The sequence below is a fragment of the Lepisosteus oculatus genome, chromosome 14 (assembly GCF_040954835.1).
Source record: "Lepisosteus oculatus isolate fLepOcu1 chromosome 14, fLepOcu1.hap2, whole genome shotgun sequence".
In the NCBI taxonomy this organism is placed as follows: Eukaryota; Metazoa; Chordata; class Actinopteri; order Semionotiformes; family Lepisosteidae; genus Lepisosteus; species Lepisosteus oculatus.
In genome coordinates, this window is record NC_090709.1 from 18033419 (window position 1) to 18045801 (window position 12383).

At 49.1% G+C, this 12383-nt stretch overlaps 1 protein-coding gene, 3 non-coding genes and 1 pseudogene across 4 annotated transcripts in view; 2 read left to right on the forward strand and 3 right to left on the reverse strand.

Annotated features, from left to right (window-relative positions):
- Positions 1–12383, forward strand: part of LOC138242765 (zinc finger protein 850-like) — a 409608-nt gene that overhangs the window by 193274 nt on the left and 203951 nt on the right. The gene's annotated exons all lie outside the window — the stretch shown is intronic.
- LOC138219247 (5S ribosomal RNA) lies at positions 714–832 on the reverse strand (annotated as a pseudogene).
- On the forward strand, positions 4277–4442 carry LOC138243653 (U1 spliceosomal RNA). The gene has a single exon (XR_011192303.1). It is a non-coding gene; the product is annotated as a U1 spliceosomal RNA (small nuclear RNA).
- On the reverse strand, positions 5041–5159 carry LOC138218851 (5S ribosomal RNA). The gene has a single exon (XR_011181546.1). It is a non-coding gene; the product is annotated as a 5S ribosomal RNA (ribosomal RNA).
- On the reverse strand, positions 10826–10898 carry trnav-aac (transfer RNA valine (anticodon AAC)). Its single transcript has one exon. It is a non-coding gene; the product is annotated as a tRNA-Val (tRNA).

Below are 12383 nucleotides of genomic sequence, written 5' to 3' on the forward strand. Positions count from 1 at the left end.
GTTTATGTTCCTAAATTAATATTGTTTATGACCTTCAGATGCGTTATGCTCCTCTTCTTTATATGCTCAGCTACTAAAATTTCCCTTTAGTGGTAAAATTCCATATAAATATTAAAAACTAAGCGGATTGAAATGTGCACAGTAAAGACATTAAATGATTAAATCTTTTCACTACCAACCAATGCACCACGAGTGCCCCTGTCGGTCATTTTGGCCAGCCAATCACTTACCGCGGTGCCCTACGGTGCCCTGCGGGTTGGTTACTGAACCGTGGGTTTTTAACGCTCATTTTGAATGGCTGCATCTGTATTTCACTTCAGCCTTTCACTCTTGCTTCCTTCCAATGAGGACGGAGCTGTGGGAGAAAGGGCGCTATAGAGGATCGCTGTGGAGAGCTGCTGCTGTGCTTTGACATCTGAGCTCTGTGGAAAACGATCTCAATACAATTCTGAAAAACGCGACTCCCCGAACGCCAGCCGAACAAGTCTCCACAGCCGAAGCGCTGTGTCTCTTTTCAGCTGGCGATAAACCTTTCCTCGATCCTTTGCGGACTTGTAAAACTGTTCATGATCAGAATAAAAAACGCTCACGCTAATACACAAGCACCCGTGTCTCGCCAAAGCTGACAAATAAACAGACGGACAAGCCGCACTGCACGTGTGAACAGGGGAATGAGCGAGCAAGCGATGGTAGGGTGCCTCCTGCGCTTAAAAGCTAAACAGCACCTGGTATTCCCAGGCGGTCTCCCATCCAAGTACTAACCAGGCCCATCCCTGTTTAGCTTCCAAGATTAGACAAGATCAGGCGTGCTCAAGGGGGTGTGGCCATAAGCGAGAGCAAGTCTCGCTGGCACACTTCTTATAGAGAGGACAGCTCCCTCACCTCTTTTACGACGCTCCTTTTTTTCCCTTGCGTTTTTCTCTTCTTCCCACGTTCTCTCTCTTCACTGCCTTCGTCCCCGCTCTGTTTCACTTCAGCCTTTCACTCTTGCTTCCTTCCAATGAGGACGGAGCTGCGGGAGAAAGGGCGCTATAGAGGATCGCTGTGGAGAGCTGCTGCTGTGCTTTGACATCTGAGCTCTGTGGAAAACGATCTCAATACAATTCTGAAAAACGTGACTCCCCGAACGCCAGCCGAACAAGTCTTGAAGTGGAAATCTAATAAGTAAATTGATTCTTAAAATGTAGAGAGCTTTGCAAAAAAATATATTGGGGCTTTTAGATAATATATTTCAAGGATGTAATTGCTGTGCTACAGTACGTGCAGAATTTTAGAAAACAGTGCGTCAACAAAGTACACTGTTTAGGTTACTTTAGAAGACAATGTACCAAAACAATATATGCTGTCTGGGTCGTTAGAATTAGCTGAAAGTAACTCTTAAGCTTTGAATAACAAATCTAGTGCTTCTTCTCTCGCTTTTTGATGTAATCTGTTTTCTCTTAGGGAAAGGGGAAGTTTTAGAAGGGACAAAGCGCTGAGCTTTTTTTCAGCGCAACGTCTTATAAAAACCCCGTACTGCTTGTAACAAATTGAGTCTCTGGTTGCACTTTGCGAAGTGGCAGCAGGGCTCCCAATATTGCAATATTGAAATAAAAACCTTACTCAGGTGAGAACTCTCTCTTGTGGCTTCCTTGATAGTTATATTTCCATGACACCGGTTTTAATGTCTGTAGATTGTGTCTTATTTTTATTTTTTGTTTTGTTTCATGTTCATATTATGTGTTTTCACCCAGTTGACTCCAGTTAATAACAGTTCACCCAGTTAATAGCCACTTTTTATGCGCGAAAAACAGGTGATCTTTCTATCTCGTGATCAGCTTAGTATCTTTCTGTAAGTTTTTTTCTTCTTAATTAAACGTTTAAAATACATGAATTTCATAAAGACAACACACGTTTCGAACAGAAAAAAATCATATTCTGTTCTCTTCCTGGTATGTATAACAGATCAGCAGGTCTTATTTTCCCAATTGCTTTTTTCCACTGTATTTATCATATTGGCTAGCCAATGTCCTCTCTTAGCTAGGTAATGTTACTTGTGGATGTGCTTCTGCGTTGTGTAGAAGCACAGGTATCCATAGAAAGTGTATTATACTACTATTTGAGCTACAGTACATAAAAATAATTATATCGTTATTAATTTCTTTAGGTACGTGATTCCATATTATATTCCCTATTAATCAAATTCTAAAAGTATGCTTTTGTTTACTCCGATAACGAGCACATTCACAGAAAATGTTAATATCTTATGACTTTTCACAAAGTATATAAACTTAAGATGGTCAGAAGGAGCATGTAAAAACGTTTCCGAAACGCGGTAAAATCTTACTACATGTAAGACTTTGATGCTTAAAATGTTTAGGAAGAAAGTGGAATACTGGTGTGTATTTTTTCTTTAAACTACCAATACCAGCCATATACAGTTTACACTATATGTTTATGTTCCTAAATTAATATAGTTTATGGTGGTGTATCGTGGTTGTAGAGGTTTGATGGGTTTACTGAGACAATTATTAATTGTAGCAGTAATCACGAGGTTGTTCGTTGTGGCTTTTAGAAAATCAATCGTCAGAACAACTAACAACGCACACACACGGGTTCAATACACGAGATACATTTATTCATATAAATTGTGCACCAAACATATACTAGTCTGCCTGGATACGAGCGGCAGACCTTACTGTGAGGGTTATCAATATACAAGGTATATAATCTCGAAGAGATGCCAACACAAAGAGATACACAACAGAGAATATATGTCAATATATATCGTTCGGTTACCAAATCGCTAATCAGTGTTATTACCCACTGTTACTCTAAACTCGGAACTAAATACATTACTCATGAATTAAACTGATAACAACTTGTGTTGAGGTACAATTGAATTCTCGAGACACAATGTAGAACATGGGGTTTACTTATCCACTGTGTATGGATTTGGAATTTCCCGGCGCGAACACCAAACCAGCTGACAGGCTCTGTTGCAGCCTCTGTTCCAGCGGTTGTCCAATGGGCGTTGTCCAGGCGTCCTCTGGCTACCGGCCAACCAGTTGAGGTACAGCTCGGAGTAGGACGGGCGGAGGAATCTGACTGCGGTGCACAGGGCAGTCGTTGCTCCGAGGAGATCTACCAGCAGTCCAGCTGGCTAGTAGAAAGTCTCTATGCACAAAGTGTGACCGCGAGTCCTCACAAGTCACTCTTTTGCCTGGGAAGAAGCTGGTTCGTTCCCGGTCCAGCGCTGCTTCTGAATAAGCTATTCAGGTTGTCGACGAGGGTCCAACTGTAGGCTGCCGTTGATCAAGCGGAGCATTCACGTTGGTAGAATTCTGAGTACGTACGGGATCCTCGGCCTTGCGCTTAGAACAAAGTCCAAGTCCCTTTGCAGACAACAGCAGTTGTCACATGATTGTCTCTGAGGATGCGCGAAAATGGCCAAGGAGAGCCCCGATCTGAGCTTGCGCTCCCTTTTTGACCAAGACCCAGATGTGTGCTGATTGGTTGAGAGTTTGGCGGGCATTGGAGACCCACGTGGTATTACCACGCCCTGCCAGTCCCTGATTGGTTGATCAAGGTGAGATATGAGTCTCACTCTTGACACTTAGGAATGCAGTCCAGATGTCCATTTGGCACTCCCTAGACAGATAGGCGCCAATGGATGACCATTGATCATGATAGCCAGGCTTAGCTAAGTGCATCCCTATCTGGGAGCTGTCCCTTATCAAAAGAAAACATCTTAAATCAGCCTGCATGAATACTTTCTCTGTGGCTGCACCACAGAGATGGAAGGTGAGATGGGGCCTCATTTAGGACAGCATACCACCGCTTAATTCTGTCTTATTAACAAGCATTGCCGCTATAACGGCATCTCTCCTGTCAAACTTCCTCCTGACGTGTTTGACAGGATCTGGGCCGTGGTGAACAGTGGGAAAGACGCCCTGTGGAGAGTGAGGAACATGGGGCTGTTCAAAGGCATCGAGGTCCCAGTCAAGGCAGCAGGTAGCCTGGCCCTGTTCATCACCCGAGAGAACTATTACCTCAGAGATCTGTGGAGAGAAGGGAGGGAGGAAGCAGAAAATCTGTGGGAAATAGAGAGCATAGGTCAATATCTCAAGAAACTGTGAAAAACATTATCATGTTTAAGTAAAGAATGTGATTTACACCAGAAAAAAAGAAATTGTTGCTATGTAACTGGTACCGTGTCAAAATGTAATGAGATGTGATCATATATACTGTTTTAAGTATGTATATTAATGTAAAGCTTTCTAATTTGTGATGTCCTGTATTTTTTTGTGAAAAGAAAATAAAGTTCTTAAAAAAATCGATTCACCCAGGGCGAGGCTCGGCCATTGCACTCTGGCTGTGCTGACCCCTGCGAATTCCCCAAATGTGGGAATCTCGACTGCATAATTTCTGGTAGTGGGGGACTGCGTTCATGCTCTCCCCTGATGTGCTTGGTCCAATATCAGATACGGAAGAGTTACGACACCACGTGCTGCGATAGGATCCCAGTTCGAAAGCCACTGCTGGTTCCCGGTTTCTTTTAGTTAGAGGTCCGGAGAAGCATTTCAAGCTGCTTACACTACTCCTTCCTGACATTCATTCCCTTTTCAAAGTCAGTCGTTTTGTTGTAGTCTGCATCATTAAGGCCAATTTATTTGGTCATGGGGGCCTCGGTACTGTATGCTAATTCTCAAGACAGTTTCACCCGTTTTCTGATTGCTAGGTTCTTTACCAGTGCAGACATGTCAAACAGTGAATGGCTGTACCTCTATTGTATCTGTGCTCAATGAATGAAATCAGTAATAAATGAATATATGTATAGTTATACGAAAAACAAGTGGTTTATCGACTCATCTTCATTTGCAGATTTAGAGGCAGCTTCGATATTCGTTTTACAAACGGATTTTTTTTATATGGATCACACACATGCCATAGCAACAAAACATCTCTAGAGATGAGGCTATAGATCACCTTTCCATCCTCCAGGTTTTCCTCCCAAAGCCTACGGCACCAACGGCGACCCCTGCTGGCCGAGAGAGCAAAAGCTTGCCGCACCTGGTATTCCCAGGAAGTCTCCCATCCAAGTACTAACCAGGCCCTACCCTGCTTAGCTTCTGAGATCAGATGAGATCAGGCACATTCAGGGTGGTGTGGCCGCAAGCTAAAGCCATGGCGCCTTACTCGCTACTTGAAGCTGTGTGTGGCTGGGGCTCTGTGCCCCCCGAGCGGGACTGAAGGATCGTTCGTGTGCAACTCTTTGGAAAGGAGCCTCTTTCCAAATCGCATTGCATACCTGGATGTTGGCGAATGTGCTCCCTTGTGTTGGCTTGTCCCGCACTGGAGGAGAACAAACAAACTGCACGGAGGAGCACAAGGCAAGTCTTCACAAGACAAAAACCTCCAGTGCACAGCACTCTGAAAACATTTCTGGGCTGTCGCGTGTTTATTTCAGCACATAAAGCGCACCAGTCCAACACGTCGGCCGGGCGCGCGGCGCCTCCGCCCTCTTGTGGCCTTGCGGCGTCAGAGCAAGAGGCTCCTTCTCGCTGCCTTTCCGCTGTGTTGCAGAGCCCCGAGAGGGAACCTGGAGCGCACACTTTGTGGGGGGCGGGGGACCGCGTTCGCGCTCTGCCCCCGGTCTCTTGCGCGAGTACTAAATCTCACGGCGCCAGCCAGCGGCCAGGAGACAAGCACAATATCGCGGGACAGGGGGGCCTCGTCATTGATTGTTACATATGAGACGGGGATTAGGAGGAGACCCCGACTGATTGGTAAAGGGGAACACTAACATCAGAGTGACACCCCTGGCATCTCTTTTTGAGAGACGCCCTGGGATTTCTTAATGGCCTCCCCCGAAGGACGCCACCCGTTTGTGCAGCAGAGTGTTGCCATCAGGATGCTGGGGCATAAGAAAGCCACACAGACCGCAGGGTGAGCGCTCCCTACTGGTCCCAGTCACACCTCTTGCAGGAGCAGCAGCAACCTGAGCTTTTCCGGGGGGAATCTCCCATCCGGGTGCCGGCTAGGCTCACACCTGCTGGGCTGCCGTGGGTGAGCCCAGTCGAGAGTCGCAGGGTGAGATCTAGTCACCGGGGAGAAATGATACAAGCGAAGGATTACTCGGCTCCCAGCACTTGAAAAGACCGACAAATGACTCGTTCCCGCCGGAGCTGAATGTACCTGCATGTGTCATGTCGTCTTCTTCCCCCGCCCCGCTGTGTTTGCTGTATTGTCTTTGAAGCCGGCCCCCGAAACAAGACGGGCTGTTCCTGTGCCCCAATTAACACTTTACAGGTGCCATTCCCCGGCATTGTGGCCATTGTCGGTGGTCACACGCGATAAGATAAGGTGGAGGAGAGCGGGGCATGCCCAGCGCCAGACATTCAAGGAGGGGGCTGTGCGAGGTGAGGTGAGGTGCGACACGCCGGAGCACCGACGCTGCTAATGCGGAGCACTTGTTGAACTGGCATTGAAAGGACGTGTGCGCACGGAGCGAGCCTTCCCTGCGGCGGAGCGTGGAGACTTTCTCCCCGCGCTGCAGGAGTTGTGTGCGCTGCAGCGGTGCCGAGAGAACAGCACAGAAGGCAGCAGGCTCTGGAGAGCGGGTAAGAGATGGAGCCTTGTGGGCAGGCGAGCAGGCCCGTTTTTTGGAAATTGCTGAAAAGGCTCCGGTGTTTGTTCGGTGTGTGGCAGGCGCACGACGCGAGCTTGCGTAGCAATCTGCCGGTCTGGTGTTATGCAAATGAGGCCAAATTGCGTCCCGGGACATGCAGCGAATGCGCGTTGGCGACTGCAGATGTGTAGGAAACCGCGCGCTCGTTTTCTCGTTTTGCCCACACTTTTGAGTGTTAGTGTGGTGTGTGATTGTGCGAAAGAGTGGGCCCAGCAGGAGGCAGTGGCGTGTGGGGCGAGGAGCTGGCCTAGGCTGCGCGCTTTGTGCTGTGGGTGCGGGCCGCTTGCAGGGGCTTGTACAACTTATACTTACCTGGCAGGGGAGATGCCTTGATCAGCTTGTAGGTGGAGTAGTTGGATTGTTTTCTTGTTTTGTGGAAGCAGTGTTTGTTTTGCAGTTTATGAAATGGCAACTTTTGGTTCCCGCAAGAATGCTGTGCGTTTTGAGCTTTTGGATGACCTCTTCATGGATCGTATGCAGTTCAGCAGAAAAGTGTTGCAGAAGGAACTTGGCTTTGAACCTCGGCACTTGGATTTCATCTTCGCTCTCCCAGGTCAGAAAGCATTTGAGGTTGTTTTTGCTACCTATTCTCTGTTTGAACAATGTGTGGATGTGTTTGAGGCAAAAAGAGGGAAAGTTCCTGCCCCTGAGAAGATCAACTTGCAGCCTCTGACACAGAGAGAGAGGAAAACGGTGCATGTTGTTATGTTCTTGGAACTGGCAAAGACGGAGGACATTCACACCTGGCTTAACCAGTACTGCACTGTCCACCATGGAACTGAGGTTAAAGATGTTGACGGTATAAAAACAGGAGCAAGGAAATTCGAGGTTCGCTTGCTACTGGACAATATAAATGGAGGCTTAAGGCACCTGCCCTCTACAATCCGGCTGGGCGCCTGCAATGGCTATGTTTTTTATGTGGGACAACCAAAGGTGTGTCGGCGCTGTGGTGCTGTGGGAGACCTGGCATCGTCCTGCACTGTGAAATGCTGCAAGACCTGTGGCAAACAGGGACATTTAGCCTCTGACTGTTCAATGCTGCCAAAGTGCAATTTATGTGGCTCGGAAGGACACGTGTTTAAGAACTGCCCTCACGCTTACGCCAATAGACTCAAAATGAGAAAGGATGAGGCAGTGCTTGTTTCAGCCAAACCGGCCCGAAAATCCAAAGCAAACAACAAGTCAAACAAAGAACCCTTGTTGGACAAAGACTCCCTGCCTCCAGCCAGGATCAGTCCTGCTGTGACTCCGGGGCCGGTGGAAGAGAGATCCACTACGCCCCCACAACCGCAGACTGCACCAGACAAGCACGAGGGTTTGAAAACCCCCGAGAACAGCGAGGACCCCTCCCCCACTCCTGCTCCTCAGAACGAGGGCCAGTGTGGGGCCCCCCGGTGGAGCGGGTCCAGCGAGGATACACAGGATTCAGCTGAGCTGCTTTTCTCAGACTCTGCAAGGGCTACAGATGTCCTCCTCTCCTCCATCCAGTCCATCACGGAGGATCTGCAGCAGATGGTGGGTGAGGGGGAAGAGGAGACTGGTGCATCGGCTGCACCCCATTACCCTCAGTGCTCCCAGGAGCTGGACTTGAGGAAAAGGAAAAATGACTCTGTTTTCTCCCCGAGCGAGGAGGAAGGAGAGCATGGCGATGGGGACAGCTGGAACCCCTTCACCCCTCCCTCTACCCCCTTCCTTGAAATGGACTCCGTGAATGCTTTTACTGCTGCCACCCTGATGAAGGCTCATTCAGGGGATGGCTGGCAGGAAATTGGTAAGAAGAAAAAGAAAAAGAAGAAGGTAACAGGTGAGACAGAAGAGAAATGTGTTTTGTAAAGACTGGTTCCACTTTCTTATGTAATATGGCTCTAAACATAATTTCTCTTAACACCAGAGGTATCAATGACAGAGTTAAATGCCAGTCTGTCATTGATTACCTCCAGCAGAGAGAGGGAGATGTGTTGATGTTGCAGGAGTGTGCTTTAGCCTACCAAGAGAGGTATAAAAGCTTTGAAGATAGGTGGGATAAAGGGGCTTCTGTTTGGTCAGGGGACAATAACAACAGAGCCTCTGGCGTGGCCATTCTTTTCAAAGGATGGGCTTTCAAATTGAAAAGTATTCAGAGGGTCATAGATGGCAGGTTGCTGTGTGTGGATGTGGAATATGGGACCGTTAACCTGCAGCTTATCAATGTGTATTGCCCTACTGACGTGGGAGGAAGGGTGGAGCTACTCAAGGCACTCTCTCCTCTATTGTTATGTAGCACAGACGTGATAGTGGGAGGGGATTTTAATTGTATCTTAGAGTACACAGACAGGCAGTCTAGCTCTCCGATAAAATTGGATTCCAGCTCACTGGCCCTGCAAAACTTAGTTCAAGACTTTAAACTCTCAGACACATATAGATGTATATATCCCACAACAGCAGGATGTACATGGTCAGGGAGGAATAGCAGCTCCAGAATTGACTATTGCTTTGTCTCAGAGAGAGTGAAAGTTGTAGGGGTCACTCTTCAGCCTGTCTTCTTCTCAGATCATCAGGCTTTAGGTTGTAGAGTGGAACTCCAGGGCGGGACTGTCTTTGGCCCAGGCCTCTGGAAATTCAACACAAAGCTGCTAGAGAACTAGGGGGTAGTATACCGCTACAAGGAGAAACTATCACATTGGCTGTCCTTGTAGTGTCTGTATAGGTCAGTAGGAGAGTGGTGGGAGAAGGTGAAAGTGAGGACAAAGGCCTTTTTCATGGCTGAGGGAAGGAAGGCAGCTGCCAGACAGAGAGGAGTGCTAGCCAGGAAACAGGCAGCTGCAGCGTCTCTACACGAGACAGTGGCTTCGATGTGCTCGAGGATATCACCCTTTTAAAAAAGGACATCAGGAGCATAGTTGAAGAAAGTAGTCGAGGAGTGCTGTTAAGAAGCAGATTGCAGTTCTTGGAAGAAAATGAGAAGTATACTCGCTTCTTTTTCAGGAAAGTGGTAGGCTCCAATTCTGTCATGGAAAGTGTAGTTGATGAGGAGGGAAGAGAGAGTACAGAGCTGAGTGCTATCCTCTCCTGCATCGAGGCCTTCTTGTCACGGACGTCCGAAGGGACTAACGGTGGGGAACAGGAGAGCAGAAAAAGACCCATATGCGTAGCGGCGAGACGGGAAAAAGGCCCGGGCTCATTAGTGCAAAGAGTTCAGGAATGCCGTATAGAAACCTGTGCCCTCAGGGAGCGGACGTGGGGCGCCCTGGTGCTAGGCGGGTCTCAGGACATCCGAACGTCAATGCTGAGCGAGGACAGAGTGCAAGACCCGGAAATATATAGCCCAAGGGAAAGACAGGGACAGGAAGGACAGAAGACCAGAAACTATGGACAGGACAATGAAGGACCACTATCTGGCTGAAGAGGGAGAGATGCTTCTACTCAAGACTATACAGCTCCATAGAGATAAAGGATGAAGAAATTCATTTTTTTACATCAAAGCAAGAAAACGTTTTGAGAGAAGAAGATAGGGAAGTACTTGAGGGGGATTTGACAGTAGAAGAGATGAGAGACTATGGAGAGCTTACAGAAGGGGAACACTCCGGGAGCTGACAGGCTCCCTAAAGTGGCGTCTGCTTTTACTACTTGCACAAATGAAGGCAAAAAAAAGCCAATCGATGTGAACGAACGACGCTTTACAGAGGAGTATTGCCTGACTGGATCGTTGATGAACGACAGAGGCCACTCCGACCTCTTCTCGGTTTTCTTCAATGACTTACTAAGGATTTTCTTCACATTCGCCCATGCAGGGGAAGTCAGTTACACCAAAGCAAACACAGGAAAGTGCAATTCAAGCAGAGACCAGGAAGGACTTGTTTACACCGAGAGTGGTCGGAGAATGGAACAATGCGCCAAGCCCTGTTGCTGGAGCCGATTCTTGATGAGATCTTGGGCTCACTAAGAGGCCCCCGCTGGATGAAAATCTTTCTGTTGTTCTTGCAGGTCCTGCGCTGCTTTTGAGCCGACAGAGCTCGTCCTGGTCTTTCGCCATAGCCCAATTGCAAATGATCGGCTCCGCGTACAGAAGGAACGTGCGTTTGGTACAAGAGTGCACGAAGGCACCGGAAATACATTGGGAACAAATGACCGGTCTCTCAAGACCTCTGTGGAGTACAGGAGCGTGCAAAACGAGGCTGTTTCCACCCGGTCTCGAACCGGGGACCTTTCGCGTGTTAGGCGAACGTGATAGCCACTACAGTACGGAAACCTGCAGGGACCGCTGCTGGTGTCTCACTTGCGTTTCGGGCTGAGAAAGGGAAGCATCACTTTAGGCAGGGGGCGCTGGAGAGAGGAACAAAGGGCACCATGAAACAAAATGCCGAAACCCGGGATCTTTAGATCTTCAGTCTAACGCTCTCCCAACTGAGCTATTTCGGCGGTGCACAGAGCCCACAGCCACCTGCTCCAGCCTTCCTGTGTTGCGGCATGACCGCACCAAGAGGAGCGGGAGAGTGTTGCAGGAACGTCACTCAGAAGGAAAGCCACCCAGCTGCGCCCTCTGAGCTCTGTCCAGCGCATCTTCCTCGCATGGACTCCTGCCTGCGACGGGCAGGAAACAATTAGCAAGAACAGAACGACACCCCATGGGTGTCTCATGACCGCACCTTAGGTTGTGACAGGTGCAGGTGTGAGGGGTTGCCGGGCTACTTTCGAGCAGAGCTTGGGCGGAGGGGGGGCGGGAAAGCAGACAAAGAGGTGACACCTCAAGGTCTGCACAATCACAGCTGTCCGCTGCCCCAGGCTTCTGCTCGATAAGCTACTGGACACACCCGCCCCTCCTCACACAGACCGTGGAAAAGCCCCCAAGTTGGAGAGCTCTCTCTTCCTCCAAGGAGCTCTTGGACACGACGCACAGACAGAGCGCGGGGAGCCGCCGCCTGCAAACACGGCTCCAGGCAGGACTCCGCTCCGCAGGAGCCGCAGAGCAGAGGAGATGGGGGCAGCTTAGCTCCTGTGCAGAGACCTGAGCTGTTGTTGCTGCGGACGCTGTCTTTTCTGTTCTCGGGGTAGGAGTGAATGTTGAGTTGCCCTTAGAAATGAAGCAGAGCACTTCAACGGCACGGGTGTGTGTCTGTGCGTGCGCCCTGGTGATTCTGGGAGACAGATCGAACCTGGGCTAAAAGAGAGGGGGCTTAGCCCTCTTCCATCCTCTTCCACGTTCCTGCAACACTCTCCCGCTCCTCTTGGTGCGGTCATGCCGCAACACAGGAAGGCTGGAGCAGGTGGCTGTGGGCTCTGTGCACCGCCGAAATAGCTCAGTTGGGAGAGCGTTAGACTGAAGATCTAAAGATCCCGGGTTTCGGCATTTTGTTTCATGGTGCCCTTTGTTCCTCTCTCCAGCGCCCCCTGCCTAAAGTGATGCTTCCCTTTCTCAGCCCGAAACGCAAGTGAGACACCAGCAGCGGTCCCTGCAGGTTTCCGTACTGTAGTGGCTATCACGTTCGCCTAACACGTACAGTTAAAAGTTGTACAACCCATTTGTATCTGCTAGGCGGCGCAGTCGTCATGCACAAAGAACGCTTTGAAAAGCGTCAAAAGCAAGTCATTCCGAGTTGGTCGTTTGTGTTTTCCGTTCAGACGCGAAATGCTGAAATGATCTATCGGCTCCTCGGTTGTCATTTCTGCTTCGTAAAGGAATCACAGCACGCGTCGCCTTCCAGCACGCTGGGTCGGGACACGATGCCGGGGGTCG